General features: G+C 41.9%; 1 pseudogene; it reads right to left on the reverse strand.

Annotated features, from left to right (window-relative positions):
* The window catches only part of LOC129694196 (single-stranded DNA-binding protein 3-like), a 44,884-nt pseudogene extending 27,136 nt beyond the window's left edge, over nt 1-17,748 (reverse strand).
* Between the last annotated feature and the right edge of the window lie 955 nt (nt 17,749-18,703).

An 18,703-nucleotide genomic window follows, 5' to 3' on the forward strand; every position in this document is an offset into this window, starting at 1 on the left:
CCATTCAGCCACTGTTGAATCCATCTTGCTATTCCTGCATTTATACCCAACAGTTGAACCTTCTTAACCAACCTTCCATGAGGAACCTTGTCAAAGGCCTTACTAAAGTCCATATAGACAACATCCACTGCTTTATCCTCGTCAATTTCCCTAGTAACCTCTTCAAAAAATTCAAGAAGATTAGTCAAACATGACCTTCCAGGCACAAATCCATGTTGACTGTTCCTAATCAGACCCTGTTTATCTAGATGCTTATATATATTATCTCTAAGTATCTTTTCCATTAATTTGCCCACCACTGAAGTCAAACTAACAGGTCTATAATTGCTAGGTTTACTCTTAGAACCCTTTTTAAACAATGGAACAACATGCGCAGTACGCCAATCCTCGGGGACTATTCCCGTTTCTAATGACATTTGAAATATTTCTGTCATAGCCCCGGCTATTTCTACATTAACTTCCCTCAATGTCCTAGGGAATATCCTGTCAGGACCTGGAGACTTATCCACTTTTATATTTTTCAAAAGTGTCAGTACTTCTTTTACTTTGAACCTCATAGTATCCATAGCTACTCTACTAGTCTCCCTTACCTCACATAATTCAATATCCTTCTCCTTGGTGAATACCGAAGAAAAACAATTGTTCAATATCTCCCCCATCTCTTTTGGCTCTGCAGATAGCTGTCCACCCTGTCTCTCCAATGGACCAATTTTATCCCTCGTTATCCCTTTGCTATTAATATAGCTGTAGAAACCCTTTGGATTTACTTTCACCTTACTTGCCAAAGCAACCTCAAATCTTCCTTTAGCTTTTCTAATTTCTTTCTTAAGATTCTTTTTACATTCCTTATACTCCTCAAGCACCTCATTTACTTCATGCTGCCTATAATTATTGTAGATCTCCCTATTTTTCCAAACAAGATGTCCAATTTACCTTGAAAACCAGGGCTCTTTCCAATTTTTACTGTTTCCTTTCAACCGAACAGGAACATAAAGATTCTGCACTCCTAAAATTTCCCCTTTAAATGTCCTCCATTTCTCTTCTACATCTTTCCCATAAAACAAAATGTCCCAGTTCACTCCTTTTAAATCATCTCGCATCGCATCAAAGTTAGCCTTTCTCCAATCAAAAATCTCAACCCTAGGTCCAGTTCTGACCCTCTCCATAATTATATTGAAACTAATGGTATTGTGATCACTGGACCCGAAGTGCTCCCCAACGCATACCTCCGCCACCTGTCCCGTCTCATTTCCTAACAGGAGGTCCAGCACTGCCCCTCCTCTAGTAGGTACCTCTATGTATTGCTGCAAAAAACTATCCTGCACACATTTTACAAACTCCAACCCATCCAGCCCATTTACAGAATGTGTTTCCCAGTCTATGTGTGGAAAGTTGAAATCTCCCACAATCACTACCTTGTGCTTACTACTAATATCTGCTATCTCCTTACATATTTGCTCTTCCAATTTGAGCTTTTTTCCAAAACATCAGCTTTGATTGAATCATTGATTGTCTGGGTTATGCTGCTGTCAGTAACTGGGCTAAGGCATTGTTGGGTCACTGAACACTCAACAGAATACTAGAAAGCAGTAGACATGGGTTTCTTCCAAAGACCACAAACAAAACTGCGGGATAATTTCAACCAAAGAAGTGCAGGTTTGTACGTCAATTGGCCTCTGTAAATTGTCCATAGTTAGTAGGATAGAACTAGTGTATGGGTGATTGCTGGTCGGCGTGGATTCGGTGTGACGAAGGGCCTGTTTCCACCCTGCATCTCTAACCTAAACCAGGGGGGCAATTCTGCCCGAGTCACAGATGGAATTCAATCAATACTTAACACAAAGCTGCAACTCCCACCTTTTTTCCAGTTTTTCTATTATCATAGCCAACTTCATTGGGGGCAAACCTGAACGTGTTATACCTGGAGCACCTTATACTGGAGGCAAATCCCTTTGCTTTGACAACTTTTCTGTTGAACCCAATGACAAATAGTTACCAAGTTCAGCATTTTACACCAGCAAGTCAGTAAAATATCAAATACATAGAATTGCCCCTCTGGTTTAGGTTAGAGATGCAGCGTGGAAATAGGCCCTTCATCCCACCGAATCCACGCCGACCAGCAATCACCCATACACTAGGGAAAATTTACAGAGGCCAATTAACGTACAAACCTGCACCTCTTTGGTTGAAATTACCCGTCCACCAAGTCCACGCATTTCACACTAGTTGTGTGATATCCCACTTTCTTTCGCATCATCTCCCAACACACCAAGGGCAATTTATGGAGGCCAATTAACCTTCAAACCTACACATCCTTTGGGGTGTGGGAGGAAACCCGAGCACCCGGGGAAAACCCACATAGTCACAGAGAGATCGTGCAAGCTCCACACAGACAGCAACCGAGGTCAGGATCAAACCCAGGTCTCCGGTGCTGTGAGACAGCAGCTCCACCAACATAACACATGTAGGATTCCAAATGCCAAGCCAAATTACTTCATTTAAAAAAAATTACCAAGACATACTTTACTTCGCCTTGGGTGTGGAGAGAAGCTACCTTCTTTCTACTTTCTCATTTAGATCAGTCAATAGTGAACCTTTTACCTATCATCAATTGCTTTGGACAAATAATTTTCCTTCATTTACACTTATTTGCCTCATGCAAGATATTCCCAAAAATGCAAATACATACCCCATATGTACCAGGAGATGAAGAGGAGTACGGAATATGCAAAGTAAAAAAAAAAAAACACTATTTAGAGACTTCAGATCATACTTGCTTAACAATGAACAGAAATTTAAAATCTTTTATGGATAAAGTGTGTGTGTGTGTGTGTGTGTGTGTGTGTGTGTGTGTGTGTGTGTGTGTGTGTGTGTGTGTGTGTGTGTGTGTGTGTGTGTGTGATTATTTTTTTCCTGCTGCTTCATAGGCACACTTCTCTTTATAAATCCTCAGAAGTCCACATGTCCTGTGTTCACAGGCAAGCCAATCAAAAACATGGTCAAACTATTTACAGGATGGCTTTAGGGTCTATCACAATCCTGCCAGGCATTGCTTATTGGAATTCTCTTGGCACAATTAATGTGAAGGTGATTTTTCTTTGTCTAATATAATCCCACTCCTGCCTATCAGCATCAACAAAGGGACATGTCTTTGTAACAGCTTTTGCAAATGACACCCCCAAAAGTAATGAATAATTTTATGTATTCTTGCAATTAATGTAATAAAAACTCAACAGCCAATTTATGTACAAAAATCTCAAACAACAATATAATAATAACCAAATTATGTTATAATTTCCTGCCTGGGTAAGACTTCTGTGCCTTCAGGCAGATATCACATGATAGATGCTAGAGGTGGGGCCCACTAAACCTCCGCAAGAATGACATTTGATTCAGCCATGTTTCTTATTTAGCTGTCTGACAACACCATCAGGAAAAAAAGATGGCTGTTCAGCTTAAAGTGAAAAATTACAACGATTAAGTTTAAGAAGTTATCAAAAAGCACAATACCATCAGTGTTTTTAAATAATACATAAAACATGTTCTATTTAATTATTAATTACTTTTTTTTATTCAGACCTTTCAGTAACGTCTGAAGGAACTAAATAAATGGCGACAATATTTCTATCCATTATTCCCAAATGTCATGCTGGGGAATTGAAACTTTGCCCCGTGCTTGTCTAAGCTAGAGATACAACGTGGAAACAAACCCCTCAGCCCGCCAACCATTCCGACCATCGATCACCCGTTCCTACTCGTTCCATGTTAGACCACTTTCTCATCCATTCTCGACATGCTAGGGGCTTGACAAAGGCCAATTAACCTACAAACTCATCTTTGGGATGAGGGGGTGAAACTGGAGCATCTGGAATAAGCCCATGTGATCAGAGGGAGAATGTGGAATCTCCATTCGGACAATGCCCCAAGTCAGGATGATTAGGGGGGGGATTCGGAATAGGCGGAAAGCCCAAGCCTTTCGTCCCCCCTCTGCCCAGCATTCTTCTGGCGAATGTCCAGTCCCTGGAAAACAAGCTGGATGACCTCAGGGCGAGGATCAGATTCCAGCGGGACATAAGGGACTGCAACATCCTCTGCCTGACTGAAACATGGCTGACCTCACTGATTCCGGATCAGGTAATCTGCCCAACCGAGTCCTTCACTGTCCACCGTGCTGACAGAACAGAAGCATCTGGGAAATCCAAGAGTGGAGGAGTCTGCTTCATGACCAATAACAACTGGTGCAACCCTGGAAATATCAAGATGCTTTCCCGTTCCTGCTCGCCGGCCTGGAGCACCTGACAATCTCATGCCGCCCATTCTACCTTCCCCGGGAGTTCGGCTCAGTGATCGTCACAGCCGTCTACATTCCACCGCAGGCGGACACCGACGTGGCACTTTCGGCCCTACACGATGTGCTATGTCGACATCAAAACAAGTACCCGGATGCGGCTATGGTGGTGGCTGGAGATTTTAATAAATCAAATCTCAAGAAGGTCATGCCGAACTTCTACCAACACATCACGTGTGATTAGGGGGGAGAGAACTTTGGACCACTGCTACACACCGTTCAGGAAAGGCTACAAGGCCGTTTCACTCCCTCCCCTGGAAAATCTGACCACGCTGCTATTTTTCTGTTGCCTGATGGGCCTGATCTCAGACAACGATGAGAAGGCCTACCGGGAGGAGGTGGCTGATCTAGCACTCTGGTGCCAGGATAACAGCCTCCTCTTGAACATCAAAAAAATGAAGGAGCTGATCATGGACTTTAGGAGGGCACATCATCCGAGGACGTACACTCCATTGAGGATAAATGGGGATCCTGTGGATAGGGTGAACTGTTTCAAATATCTGGGAGTCCACATCTCTGAGAATATGACATGGGCATCACACGCCTCAGCACTCGTGAGTAAGGCAAGGCAGCGCCTTTACCACCTCAGGCAATTGAGGAAATTCAGAGTGTCTCCGAGGATCCTCCAGTGCTTCTACGCAGCGGCGGTAGAAAGCATCTTGTCCGGGAACATTACCATCTGGTTTGGGAATTGCTCTGCCAAGGACAAGAAGGCTCTGCAGAGAGTAGTGCGTTCGGCCGAACGCACTATGGGAACTTCACTCACCCCCCTGCAGGAACTATACAACAGGAGGTGCAACTCCAGAGCAAACAAAATCATGGGAGACCCCTTCCACCCCTGCAACGGACTGTTCCAGCTGCTACGGTCAGGCAAACGCCTCCGTTGCCATGCGGTGAGAACGGAGAGGTTGAGGAGGAGTTTCTTCCCAGAGGCAATTCGGACTGTAAACGCCTATCTCACCAGGGACTAACTCTACAGAACGTTTTTTCCTTCCATTATTTATTATGTAAAAGAATATGTGGGTTATGATTGTGTTTATAATTTGTTTGGTTGTTTTGTTGTTTGTCTTTTGCACAAAAGTCACTTTTGCACAAAAGTCACAGCATTGCCACTTTCATTTCACTGCACATCTCGCATGTGTATGTGACAAATAAACTTGACTTGACTTACCCAGGTCTCTGGTGCTGAAAGGCAGCATCTTATTGCCACGGTTCTGCCCAATAAAAAAAATAATTCTGAACTCAGTGGACACATGTCAAAAGTTCGATAAATAACTGCAGGAATTATCCGCAAAATCCCATGCTTTCTTAAAGACATACATCACTCAGAATGAGCAAAGTAGAGCTATGGAATCTTTAATATTTACTTGGAAGAGCAGAAAGTGCTTCTATTCTGTGGATCATCCAAGCCCTGCCTCAGTGGAGACTTCTGTGCTCTAAATTGTGTCCCCCTCTAAGCCAGAGTATCCCAATTTAGAACAGTATTACTATGCTGCCATCATCAGGCCCAAGACTTGGAATAGCACGAGAGCACTATTCCAGTGCTTTTTAACAGCTGGGAAAAAACTCTCCCTGAATCTGGAGATGTGTTTTCCAACTTCAGTATCTCTTGCCTGATGGGAGAGGGGAGAGGAAGGAGTGACTGGGGTGAGACTGCTCCTTGATTATGATGGTGGCCTGCTGATGCAGTGTGAAGTGGAAATGGAGCCAAAGCATTACGTTGCTTTGCGTAATGGTTTGGCTTGCGTCCACAACCACCATCTCCAAAACCATCGCATTCAAAACTGTAAACCATTCAATCCTTATGAATGATCAATTTTCAAGTTTGCCAACTGCACCAGTACAGGGGCTCTCTGGGTAACAATTAACCTGTTTTTCAGTAATCTGATTTTCTACAAATTCTCCATACATTTGTAAATCATTTTTGATACTAGCAATATTCTCTGGTGTCTGGAAACAATACATGTTCTTTAGATTAATTATGCGTATAATTAAGGTGGCTACTCAATTAAATTACAGCAAGTTTACACAAACTGATAAGATGTGCGTTACTATAGAAAATGTGTGTTTCTGACTTGGAGAATTGGCTTATGGACACTTCCCTGGCACGGAACCCTTACGTAACTGATGGACTGACTTTTTTTTTGTCTAACAGAGTCCCTTCACTTCCCCACTTACAGTACACTCTTGACCGAGTAAATCTGGCAGATTTTGTGGGTCATCCTTACTGGACGAAAAGTAACTAATCTTAATTGCATTATAAATTCTCTTGCGGGTCTGCAAAAGGCCCACCCACGCCCTTGTTAATGTTTTATTTTTTATGTTCCAATAAAAGATCGTACAGGTTGCCTTTATATTACCCACCAAAACATTCCCATCTTTTTTTTTTCTTTGGCAATTTTAGCTTTGCAGACAGAGCACAAATATTCTGTACAGCTCTGGTCACCTCGTTACTGGAAAGAAAGCAATTGTGCCAGAGTGGGGTGCAGAAAAGACTTAAAGACATTGAGAAACTGCAGACATGAGGTAAGATTGAATAAGCTAACATTGCTTTCTTTGAAACAGAAACTTAGGGGGGGAGATTTTATGCAGTTCAGTGTAAATAGGAAGAACATATTTCCCTTCTGTGGAACATCCTAAACCTGAGACAAGGATTAAAGAAATTGGTGAATTATGGAGATGATGCAAGGTGGTGATTTTTCTCCCAGAGCGTGATAGTGCACTGGAATTCTGAAAGGATGGTTGTGGCAGAAACCCTAACTGCATTTAAACTGTATTTGGATGTGTACGTGGAAACCGATAAATTTACACGCTGCAGGCCTAGTGGTGGAAGGTGGGATTACTCTTTCTGCCGTCACTAACATGATGGGCCAAATGGCCTCCTATGTTATCAATTTTATATGGTTCTTTATTACATTGGCTGTTAGATATTCGTAACAAAGAAAATGGATGCAAAAGAGTTGTGCCGTATGAGATGATACCAAATAGAATCCAAACGTTTCCAAGATGATCTAATGGAGATCTTGATGTCAGCAGAAGTGTAGACTTGAAGTTATTCCCACTTGAAGGCATCAAAGCATTGCAAAATCCAAGAGGAACTCATGAGTGCTTCATTACCATGCGAGTGTTGCAATTTCTCAGAGGGCAGTGAATCTCTCGAACTTTCTACCCCGCAGGTTGCGGAGGCCAGGTCACAGGGCATTGGTAAAGAGTTAATACATTTTTGTAAGATCAGGATGATGGGGAACCACCACAGATGAGGAGCTGAGGCCTGAGCAGGCAAGTCCTATTTTCTTATGCTCTTCCATACGGAGCGGCTAAGACAAATAGTATTTATAAGGATGATAAATAAAGGAATAGAATGTTATATTAAAGGTAGAGGACACAATAAACTGTGTGGAATGCAAACACAGAGATGGATCTGTTGGGAAAAACGCCTTATTACTATACTGTGACACATGTGTAACAGCATGTAAAAGCAGTATTACTCGCTGAGTTAGCATTAGAAGGATTAGGCCATGGTCATCCAGCCCTGGGACCCCTGAAATTTAAATACATTTTAACTCTTGGTTCAATTTTGTGTCACTAAGTCTTTATAAGTCTCCCTTAAACCTTCAATTATCTTTAATCTTCAGATCAACTAAACTCATCCATGGTGCAAGCTTCAAAATTGTATAAAAGAATATCCAAGTAGTAAAAAGGACCAAAAATGATAAACATGTCTTTACCCTCACAAGTTTGAAGTCATGCAAGCAAAGGAAATACCTTGTAATCAACAATATATTGGAAGTTTATACCTACTTATCTCCACTTTTTAACAATTTATGTGAACACAAGCAAGAAACTTACATGTTCATTCCCGCCATGCCGGGACCTATTGAATTGGGTGGAGGTCTCATTGAACCACCATAGTTCTGCAACGATAACCAAGGATCAGACTACCATAACGAGAAGGAAACCAGTGAAGAGCAAGGAAGGGAAGAAAAAAAAAGTTAATGTTATTACACACATTCCCAATACGTGCCAAAAGAAAACAGTGCCAACTGATGTCAAGCTGATTCTCAGTCTCAATTTGCAGTCATTTTCTTGGTAATTTCAAACCCAAAGGGGTCTTACAGTCCCAAGAAGATAATTACTTTGATCATCTGCATCTACCCAAATGTAATCAGGTGTCATAAGCCCTACACATTCAGCCCCTTCATAAAGTAATAAAAGCACAAATATCAATTGTGATTTTCCTCCCCATACCCATCCATAACCCAACTGCCTTAAAATACCTAATCAGCAATTAAAGGGTAACCCGAGAAAAAAATATCCAATTGAGTACAACATTGAGGCTGAACATGCCTATGCACAACACATCATGTCATGCCTTCAAATTCAGCAGTTTAGTGTATTACAAGTTGCACCTTCAAAATATTGCCATTTGGAGGTGCAATTTTTAAAATCCTACTGAACTGTAGAAGATGAAGGTAGGAAATGGTGTGATATGCTGAAAATACAACAGAAGTGCTTCACTTTTTAGGATTGGATTTGAACCCCCAACCTTCTGACTGAGAAGTGAGAATAATATCCAAAGAACCAGGGCTGAGACAGGAACTTTCACTGGCCTACGTTCCTCATCTCCCGAGATCAAGGCTACTGTGAACAACCAAGATGACCAAATCCAGACCGGATAACTAAGATTAAACTGAGATTTTAGTGGCACATTGTGTATTCAGTGGCCATTGGAAATACTACTTTCACTAAATGAAAACAAGGGGCCGTTTTCAACTGATCTGCATGAACCTAAATTAACAAAAATAAAACACTCATCATAAAGCAGAAAGAAGCTAATCAGCCATACCAGGGCTTAGGTCATAAGGTCATAAGTAATAGGAGTAGAATTAGGCCATTCAGCCCATCATGCCTACTCCGCCATTCAATCATGGCTGATCTATCTCTCTCTCCTAACCACATTCTCCTACCTTCTCCCCCATAACGTCTGGCACCTGTACGAATCAAGAGTCTATCTATCCCTGCCTTTAAAATATCCATCGACGGCCTCCACAGCCTTCTGTGGCAAAGAATTCTACAGATTCACCGCCCTCTGACCAAATTAATTTCTCCTTATCTCCTTCCTAAAAGAATGTCCTTTAATTCTGAGCCTATGACCTCGAGTACTAGTCTCTCTCTCCCTCCCTCTGGTGGAAGAGTGCAAAGAGCTTGTTGATCACTAGTGGGCAATGAAAATGACTGAATATCCCGTGAACAATAATCACCATGTGCAAGACTAAAAGTTGATAGATGTTTCTGTACTGCTTACCTGCTGTCCCATTGGGCCCATCCCTCGTGGAGGAGGGTTCATTCTCTGCATTGGCCCACCCATACCAGGATGTCCTGTAATAGGGAGAACAAACATTATGAAGTGAACACCACAGAATTTTATTTCGACTCCTAAATGGAGTTGGGAATATATCTCACCTTGCTGTCGTGTGGGATCCAGTGCGTTTGGTAGCAATGGCTGTGCACCGGGAACACCACCTGGAGGCTAAAAGCAATTGCAGAATTACTCAACTGCATCCAAGTTCACAAACGCTCCCTCTACTCAACGCATTTAAGGGATATTCATGTGCCAAATGGTTAATGAAGGAGAGGCGAGGCAAGGCAAAGTGCGCAGGTTCACTGTAGGAGTGGCTACAAAGGATGAATCATTGCAGATTTCCTGCATTCAACTTACTAAATATAGCATTTTAACTTGCACACTTGAAGTATCATGAAGAAATTATAAAAACAAAGTTTCATGAAATGACATATACTGAAGCACCAAAACAACTCCTGTGTTCTTCCTTTGTGTCCCCTCCTCTCCTAGTTGATTTTCTCCTCCTACCCACGCCTCAAAATTATGGATCCACTGATGCTTCGCTCAAGTGGTCATCTTGTGTGTGAACAAAGTAGCAAGTGTTAAGTTGCGTTTTCAACTGCTGGCAGCATCAAAAATCCAAAGTGCTGAGAGCAATCTTTACACTGGGAGGCCACTGGATAGCGATGAAAAGCAGAAACACTTCTGAACATCGTACCTCCCTCGTGGAGTTTCCCCAAGGCAATTTCGAAACTAACCCAAATTCCAGCTGGGATCCATAATCAAGCAAAGACAAAATTAAACCTTGCATAGGGATCAACTGTACCCTCAGCTACTGAATGGGATATGTATGTATTTATTTATTTATTTATTTATTTGTTTGTTTGTTTATTTATTTATTTATTGCAAGATGCAGATCCATTCAAAAAGTACACATCTAATGAAAGTATGCTTACGAAGCTCTCTTTGATTAAAAATCTTTTTATTTCTTCATCTACAATCTTCTCAAATGTTCCAAGTAAAGGGCCTGTCCCACTTGGGCGTCATTTGCGCGTAATTTACGCAATATCATCTATGCGTCACAACGCATGACAGGTTGTGCGTGGTGACGTAGGCAGTGACGTGCGGTCGTGCGCGGCGCCCCACAATTTTGGGATGTACAAAATCTTCGTGCTCCATCCGCGTGATGCGCAAATGACACCCATGTGGGACAGACCCTTAACACTCCAACTTTTCTTCATTGATGTGGACTTTAGCAAGGCCTTTGGCAAGGTCCCGCAGAGTAGGCTGGTTCGTAAGGTTGGAACCCATGGGATCTAGACTTTTAGCTAATTGTATAAAATAATGGATTGATGGCAGCAGGAAGAACATCGTAACGGAAGTTGTTTTTCCAGATTGGAGATATGCAAACCAATGGCATGCTGTAGGGATCAGTGCTGCCTCCTCTATCATTTGTTGCACACATTATTAGGTTGATAATGGCGATGATGTGATTTGTAAGTTTGCAGTTAACTCCAGAATTAATGGTACAGTGAACAGTGAAATAAATTCTCTACAAGATGATACAGCAGGATATATATCAAATGGTAAAGTGGGTAAGGAAGTGGCTGATGGAATTTAACTCTGATAAATGCAAAGTGATACATTTTTGGAAGCTGAAACAGGCAGGCACACACAATGAAAGGCATAACCCTGAGACGTGCTGTAGCACAGAGAGACCCAGAGGTACAAGCAAATAGTTCCCTCAAAACTAAAACACAGGTGGACAGGGAAGTGGTTCAGGCATATGGCATGCCAAATGGAAACAAATAGCAGGAGGCCATTCGGCCCTTCGAGCCAGCACCGCCATGCATTGTGATCATGGCTGATCATCCACAATCAGTACCCCGTGCCTGCCTTCTCCCCATACCCCTTGATTCCGCTAGCCCCAAGAGTATCTAACTCTCTTTTAAATTCATCCAGTGAATTGGCCTCCACTGCCTCCTGTGGCATAGAAATTCCACAAATTCACAACTTTATGGGAGTTTTTTCTCATCTCAGTTTTAAATGGCCTTCCCTTTATTCTTAGACGGTGGCCCCTGGTTCTGGACTCCCCCAACATTGGGAATTTATTTCCTGCATCTAGCTTGTCCAGTCCTTTTATAATTTTATATGTTTCAATAAGATGCCCCCCCTCATCCTTCTAAACTCCAGTGAATACAAGCCCAGTCTTTCCGATCTTTACTCTTATGTGAGTCTCGCCACCACGGGCATTAACCTCGTGAACCTACGCTGCCTCCCTCAGCTGCAAGGATGTTCTTCCTCAAATTAGGAGACCAAAACTGCACACAATACCCCAGGTGTGGTCTCACTAGGGCCCTGTACAACTGCAGAAGGACCTCTTTGCTCTTATACTCAACTCCTCTCGTTATTACGGCCAACATGCCATTAGCTTTCCTCACTGCCTGCTGTACCTGCATGTTTACTTTCAGTGACTAGTGTACAAAGACACCCGGGTCCCATTACACTTTCCTTTTTCCTAATCTGACACCATTGACTTAATAATCTGCCTTCCTTGTTCTTGCCGCAACGTGGATAGCCTCACATTTATCTACACTGTACCGCATCTGCCAAGGATCTGCCCAACCTGTCCAAGTCACCCTACAAACTCCTAGCCTCGTCTTCGCTTATCAGCTTTCTGAAAGTCCAGATACACTACATCCAATGGCTCTTCTTCATCCATTTTACTTGACACATCCTCAAAATCCTCACATTCCAGAAGATTAGTCTAGCATGATTTCCCCTTCATAAATCCATGCTGACTTGGGCCAATCCTTTTACTGCTATCCAAATGTGCCGTTAGTACCTCTTTAATAATTGACTCCAGCATCTTCCCCACCACCGATGTCAGGCTAACTGGTCTATAATTCCCTGTTTTCTCTCTCGCTCCTTTCTTGAAAAGTGGGATAACATTAGCTATCCTCCAGTCCACAGGAACTGATCATGAAACTATAGAACATTGGAAAATGATCACTAATGCGTCTATGATTTCTACAGCCACCTCCTTGAGTACCCTGGGATGCAGACCATCAGGCCCTGGGGATTTATCAGCCTTCAGTCCCATCAGTCTACCCAATACTATTTCTCGCCTAACGCAAATTTATTTCAGTTCCTCTGTCTCCCTAGATCCTCTGTCCTCTAATACATCTGGAAGATTGTTTGTGTCTTCCTGAAGACAGACCAAAGTACGTTCAACTCTTCTGCCTTGTTCCCCATAATAATTTCACCTGCTTCTGCCTTCAAGGGACCCACGTTTGGCTTTACTAATCTTTTTCTCTTAACATACCTAAACAAGCTTTTGCTATCCTTTATATTCTTGGCCAGCTTACCTATGTACTTGTACTTTGTAAATGTTACACTTGTCGCTTTACCTCCCCCCAAGTCTCCATTCAAGGACCCAACCAGTCTTTCCAGGAGCGGCAGAGTTTCACCTGCACCTCATCCAACCTCATCTATTGCATCCACTGCTCTAGGTGTCAGCTGCTTTACATCGATGAGACCAAGCGCAGGCTTGGCGATCGCTTCGCCCAACACCTCCGCTCGGTTCGCATTAACCAACCTGATCTCCCGGTGGCTCAGCACTTCAACTTCCCCTCCCATTCCCAATCGACCTTTCTGTCCTGGGCTTCCTCCATGGCCAGAGTGAGGATCAACGTAAATTGGAGGAGCAGCACCTCATATTTTGCTTGGGCAGTTTGCACCCCAGTGGTGTGAACATTGACTTCTCCAATATCAGGTAGTCCCTGCTTTCTCCTTTCCCCCCTCCCCTTCCCAGCGCTTCCCCCCCCCCCCCCCCCACATCAGGCCGATGAAGGGTCCCAACCCGAAACGTTGTCTATTTCCTTCGCTACCTAGATGCTGCCTCACCCGCTGAGTTTATCCAGCATTTTTGTCTACCTTAGCTTTGAACTTCATTTTTTCACCCCGTATTGGCCTTTTTGTTACCTTTGTATGTCCTTTGAAGGTTTCCCAATCCTCTGGCTTCCCGCCACTCTTTGCCATGTTATACACCTTTTCTTTTAGTTTTATACCATTCCTAATGTCCCTTGTCAGCCACGGTTGCTTCTTACCCCCCTTAGAATCTTTCTTCCCCTTTGGAATGAAATGATCCTGCACCTCCTGGATAATGCATTGAGTATAAGAGTTGGGACATCATGTTAAATCTGTACAAAAGATTGGTCAGGCCACATGCAGGGTATTGGGTGTAGTCCTGGTTTCACACTATCAGAGGGAGGTGATTATGATTCACAAGGATATTGCCAGTATTGAGGCTGGAGTTATCTGGAGAGTTTGTAAAGGCTAGGTCTTCTTTCCCATGGTGTGGAGGTGGCTGAGAGTTACACAATACCGGTATATAAAATTATGAGAGGCATATATAGGGTAGATAGCCAGTGTTTGTGTCTAAAACTGGAGGATGAAAGAGAGAGAGATGTATGTATATTTTTCACGAGAGGTAGATGACATTTCGAATGAGCTGCCAAAGATGGTGCTGGAGACAGGAACAACAACATTCAAGACCCTTTTTAACAGGTACATGAATAAGTACGTTATAGAGGGATATAAAATTAACAGGCATGGTATTCACATAGAGAGGCATAAAAGTTTACATAGACAGTGGGTTAAAGGACGCGTTTTAATCTGTGCTGTAAAAAGGAAATGTGTGAGAACGCTCAATAAAATAACTAATTTGTGAATAGAATTTAACAAAACAGCTGAAGCAAATATTTAAAAAATGTAATTAAACAATTTTTGGCCACAAATAACGCTTTACCAAAGGTTTAAAAACAGCAATAATTCGGGTCCAGTGTACTCCACCAAAAAGACAGAAATCTTACAATTAGGATTCCCCCTAAATTTAAGGGGGGGGGGGGGTGACTTTCTCATTATCATTTTATATCTCATGAAAATGATCCACCCAATTAGCTCATTGCACAAGATCCACATTACACTGGCCTTGGGGTCAGTCCAGTTCAATAAAATAGAGAGTCACAAAGACTCTGAATGGGTTCAGCAGCCTGGGCTTACTGAAGGCTCACCTCATCTTCTTTCTTGTGTCTGTAAAGTATCTTCTCACCTATTCATGGCCTGACTGGTTATGGACAGTAGTCAATGGAAAATTAAAGCCATTTTCGTGCATTCCAGCAAAAGAAAATTGCATGGATTGATGCAGCTTCTCCAAAAGGAGAAATGTTTTCTTTTAAACTGAACCTGAACAATAACTCCACTCCAGTCTAACTGAATTACTATCTTGGTTCATCATTACAACACAAATTTCTATCTTGTACTCCACCAATCTATAACACTGCAAGTTACAACAATTCAGAACGATCCTCAGGAGAAATATTGATGAGGATATTAATGCTGGAGATTTAAGATTGCCTGAATGGACAGAAATGGACAGAAATCTCTTCAGTTTCCTGGTAGCCTTTGGGTACTGTTCAGGAATTCCGATGACATCAGATACATTTTAGGAAGGAAGGGTGTGTTCTAAAAGTTATTTAATCCATCCTCGAATGTGGCGTCTCCGCACTGGAGTCTGGAGCCGACTCTAACAATAACATGCAAGTTCAGCGCCCCATAAAAGGGAATGGAAGCATCTATCATGATGCAATTGGGTGTTAGGAACATGAATACTTTGTAAAGACTGTACCGAAGCTCTGCATAAGCTGCAGCTTCATATTTACACAAAAATCCTTCAGTTTGTTGAAAAAAACCCACTATTACTGTGTATATCTTTCTTTAAGAAGATAATGATTCAGTCTAGCAATTAAAACAAATGCGTCAAGATTAACCTAATTTATGTGGTGCAAAACGTACCTACTAAGAAATGAATTTATTTATTAGTATTTGCTAATGGTGCCAGGAGGGGAAAGAGAGATCAGGAAGAGGAAATTAATCAGTTCAAATTGTAACAGACTGGCATGCTAAAGTCCTGATGGTAAATGTTGAACTGGTGGTGACATGAGTATTAAAACTGCTCTTAATATGCCACCATCTATAAAGAGTAGGTGAGCGAGAGAGGAAGAGGGCAGTGAAATTTCCTGCTACTGATGCAGCCACATTCAAAGTGTGGGAATAGAGAGTAGGATTAGAGGCAGTTCTAGTCATACCTCCTGAGCTCAGTTCATCTCATGAACAATAGAGGATGGTTAATGCATTGGAATTGGAAGGATGTGAAGTTGGGAGGGAATGGAAACAATGGAAAGATTCAACAAACTGAAAACTAGAAGAAACAAACACACACATTTCAATCGAAGGTGTACTTGCAATCCAAAATGATGCTTCATGTCCAGTTTCAGGACCATGATCATTTTGATGGTTACCATGAAATAGTGCTTTCAAGATAAATTGATGAGGCAAGTATGTTCTAATAGCTGTCCCATGTCCCAACAGGATGGATACATTATACGACCAAAACAAAGAACCATCATTGAAACCATCCCACGTGCCAAGGTGTTGCAGACATTTCAATGAATAGCAGTAATAGCCATTAAGTTTCTCAGTCAAGCCATTAAACTTCATAGCACAAGGATTTGAGTATAGGAGCAGGGAGGTTCTACTGCAGTTGTACAGGGTCTTGGTGAGACCACACCTGGAGTATTGCGTACAGTTTTGGTCTCCTAATCGGAGGAAAGACATTCTTGCCATAGAGGGAGTACAGAGAAGGTTCACCAGACTGATTCCTGGGATGTCAGGACTTTCATATGAAGAAAGACTGGATAGACTCGGTTTGTACTCGCTAGAATTTAGAAGATTGAGGGGGGATCTTATAGAAACTTACAAAATTCTTAAGGGGTTGGACAGGCTAGATGCAGGAAGATTGTTCCCGATGTTGGGGAAGTCCAGAACAAGGGGTCACAGTTTAAGGATAAAGGGGAAATCTTTTAGGACTGAGATGAGGAAAACTTTTTTTACACAGAGAGTGGTGAATCTCTGGAATTCTCTCCCGCAGAAGGTAGTTGAGGCCAGTTCATTGGCTATATTTAAGAGGGAGTTAGATGTGGCCCTTGTGGTTAAAGGGATCAGGGGGTATGGAGAGAAGGCAGGTACAGGATACTGAGTTGGATGATCAGCCATGATCATATTGAATGGCGGTGCAGGCTCAAAGGGCCGAATGGCCTACTCCTGCACCTATTTTCTATGTTTCTATGTTTACTGGTGAAAACCTCATGCATGAGTGGATACAAATACCATCGCGGACCTGACATTCAAACCAACTGAGCATATTTACACAAGAGATTAAAAATCCACAGGTGGTGCAACATCACTCACAAGATGGCTTAACATTGGACGTGATAAACCATAAGGACAGTCAGTTTTGTTCACAACAAAATGTAGGTGGGTATATTTTAAATTCACAAAATGTTGAAAGATTTACAGGAATGTTATTTGCACACTGAAGATTAGAGTTAGAAGAGAGATGGCATAAATGAGGCTGGTCTTCCCTTGAAGATGGGTTAAGGGATGAGCTGTTTGAACGTCCCTAGGATCATACAAAGGGAAGGTATGTTAGATATACCACTTTTTTTTTATGCCAGTGGGAAAGTTTAAGACAAAGACAGATTTTAAAATATGTGCCAGGCCATTCAAGCGAAATTCCTTCCTGCAAAAGACGTCTGCAGTGTGACAGAAACAGAAATGTCTCACACAAAATGTCTCCCAAGAGGCTAGCTCAATTAATAACTTTGAATACAAGAAAGATTATGTTTAGCCAGTCAAGGTCATAAAGGAGATATGAAGCAAGTGAGTGGAGAGGGGTGGAATTCAGGTCAGCCACAACCCCACCAATCATCAAAACAAGGTCGAGGGGCTGGACATCATAATCTGTTCCTGTGATTCTGGCGTAATTAAAATGATCTCAGTCTCAGCCATATTGGTGGAGGATGGGACTGCTAATTGTGGCAGTGTGATAGAAGCACAATGGGTACAGTACCTGGCTTCCCATTCTGATTGGGGGTCTTGGACCTCCTGCGTATCGCGGTGACATAAAAGGCTGCAATCGCATAGAATTAGTTAAATCTACAATCTGCTAAAATAACAATTTTATTTCACACAATTAAAACATTTTTATACATGTGGAAAACCTGTAACTCCATGCCATTAAAAAAAAAAAATTACCGTAGCCAAGGCAAGTGATTTGGTGATGTGCAATGCAGTAACTTAACAATTATGAAGAATTTCTGCACCCAGTGTGCACAGTACAATTCATAATCCATGCTATTTTACATGCAAGGTCCAGGAGGAATTGAAAATGGTAGATTCCGAGTATTTTCACGCATGGCAATAAATCACTTACCATGGCCATGTCTTGATTACTGGATCTGGATCACAATAAGGAGGACTTTGAGGTGACAATGAAAATCATAACTCACTTTTAAAAAAAGGTAATTTATTTTCAAATATCCCAATGAACACCAGCATATAAAAATATAGTTAAACAAAAATTGAATACCATCTATTGTAACTCAACTTCCTTGACAACTCAACTTCCATGAGCAGCCTTTATCGCTTTAAAATGGAATAATTTCCTTCACAAAACAACCTGTCTGGAGTAATTAAGCAACATATTCCACTTTACAGTGTAGTGAGAAATACTAAAGGGTCATGCACTGATTTGAAGCTAAAAGGAATCTGATCTTGCCAAGTTTCTCTTCACAGTGGTGCTGCACTTTACAGTTAAAGTTTAAAGGAAAGAGACTCTAAAAGTTGCAAAGAAAAACTGACGGAATGCAACTCAATTTCTGCGTAGTTTCAAGAACGCCTTTCACTTTGTAAACAAACTGGTCAATACTAAACAATCTTACAAATTTCCTCAAATTATTTCCTCCCAACAAACAAAGCCATAAAAAAATGACACTAAAGCAAAAATGCAGTGGATGCTGGAAATTGAAAAATAATGACAGCATCTTCCATGCACTCATTGAAACATTTGAGGCATCCACATAACAGGTAAAGGTTATGTGGGATCACGATTT

This window comes from Leucoraja erinacea, unplaced genomic scaffold (genome assembly GCF_028641065.1).
Source record: "Leucoraja erinacea ecotype New England unplaced genomic scaffold, Leri_hhj_1 Leri_576S, whole genome shotgun sequence".
Classification (NCBI taxonomy): Eukaryota; Metazoa; Chordata; class Chondrichthyes; order Rajiformes; family Rajidae; genus Leucoraja; species Leucoraja erinaceus.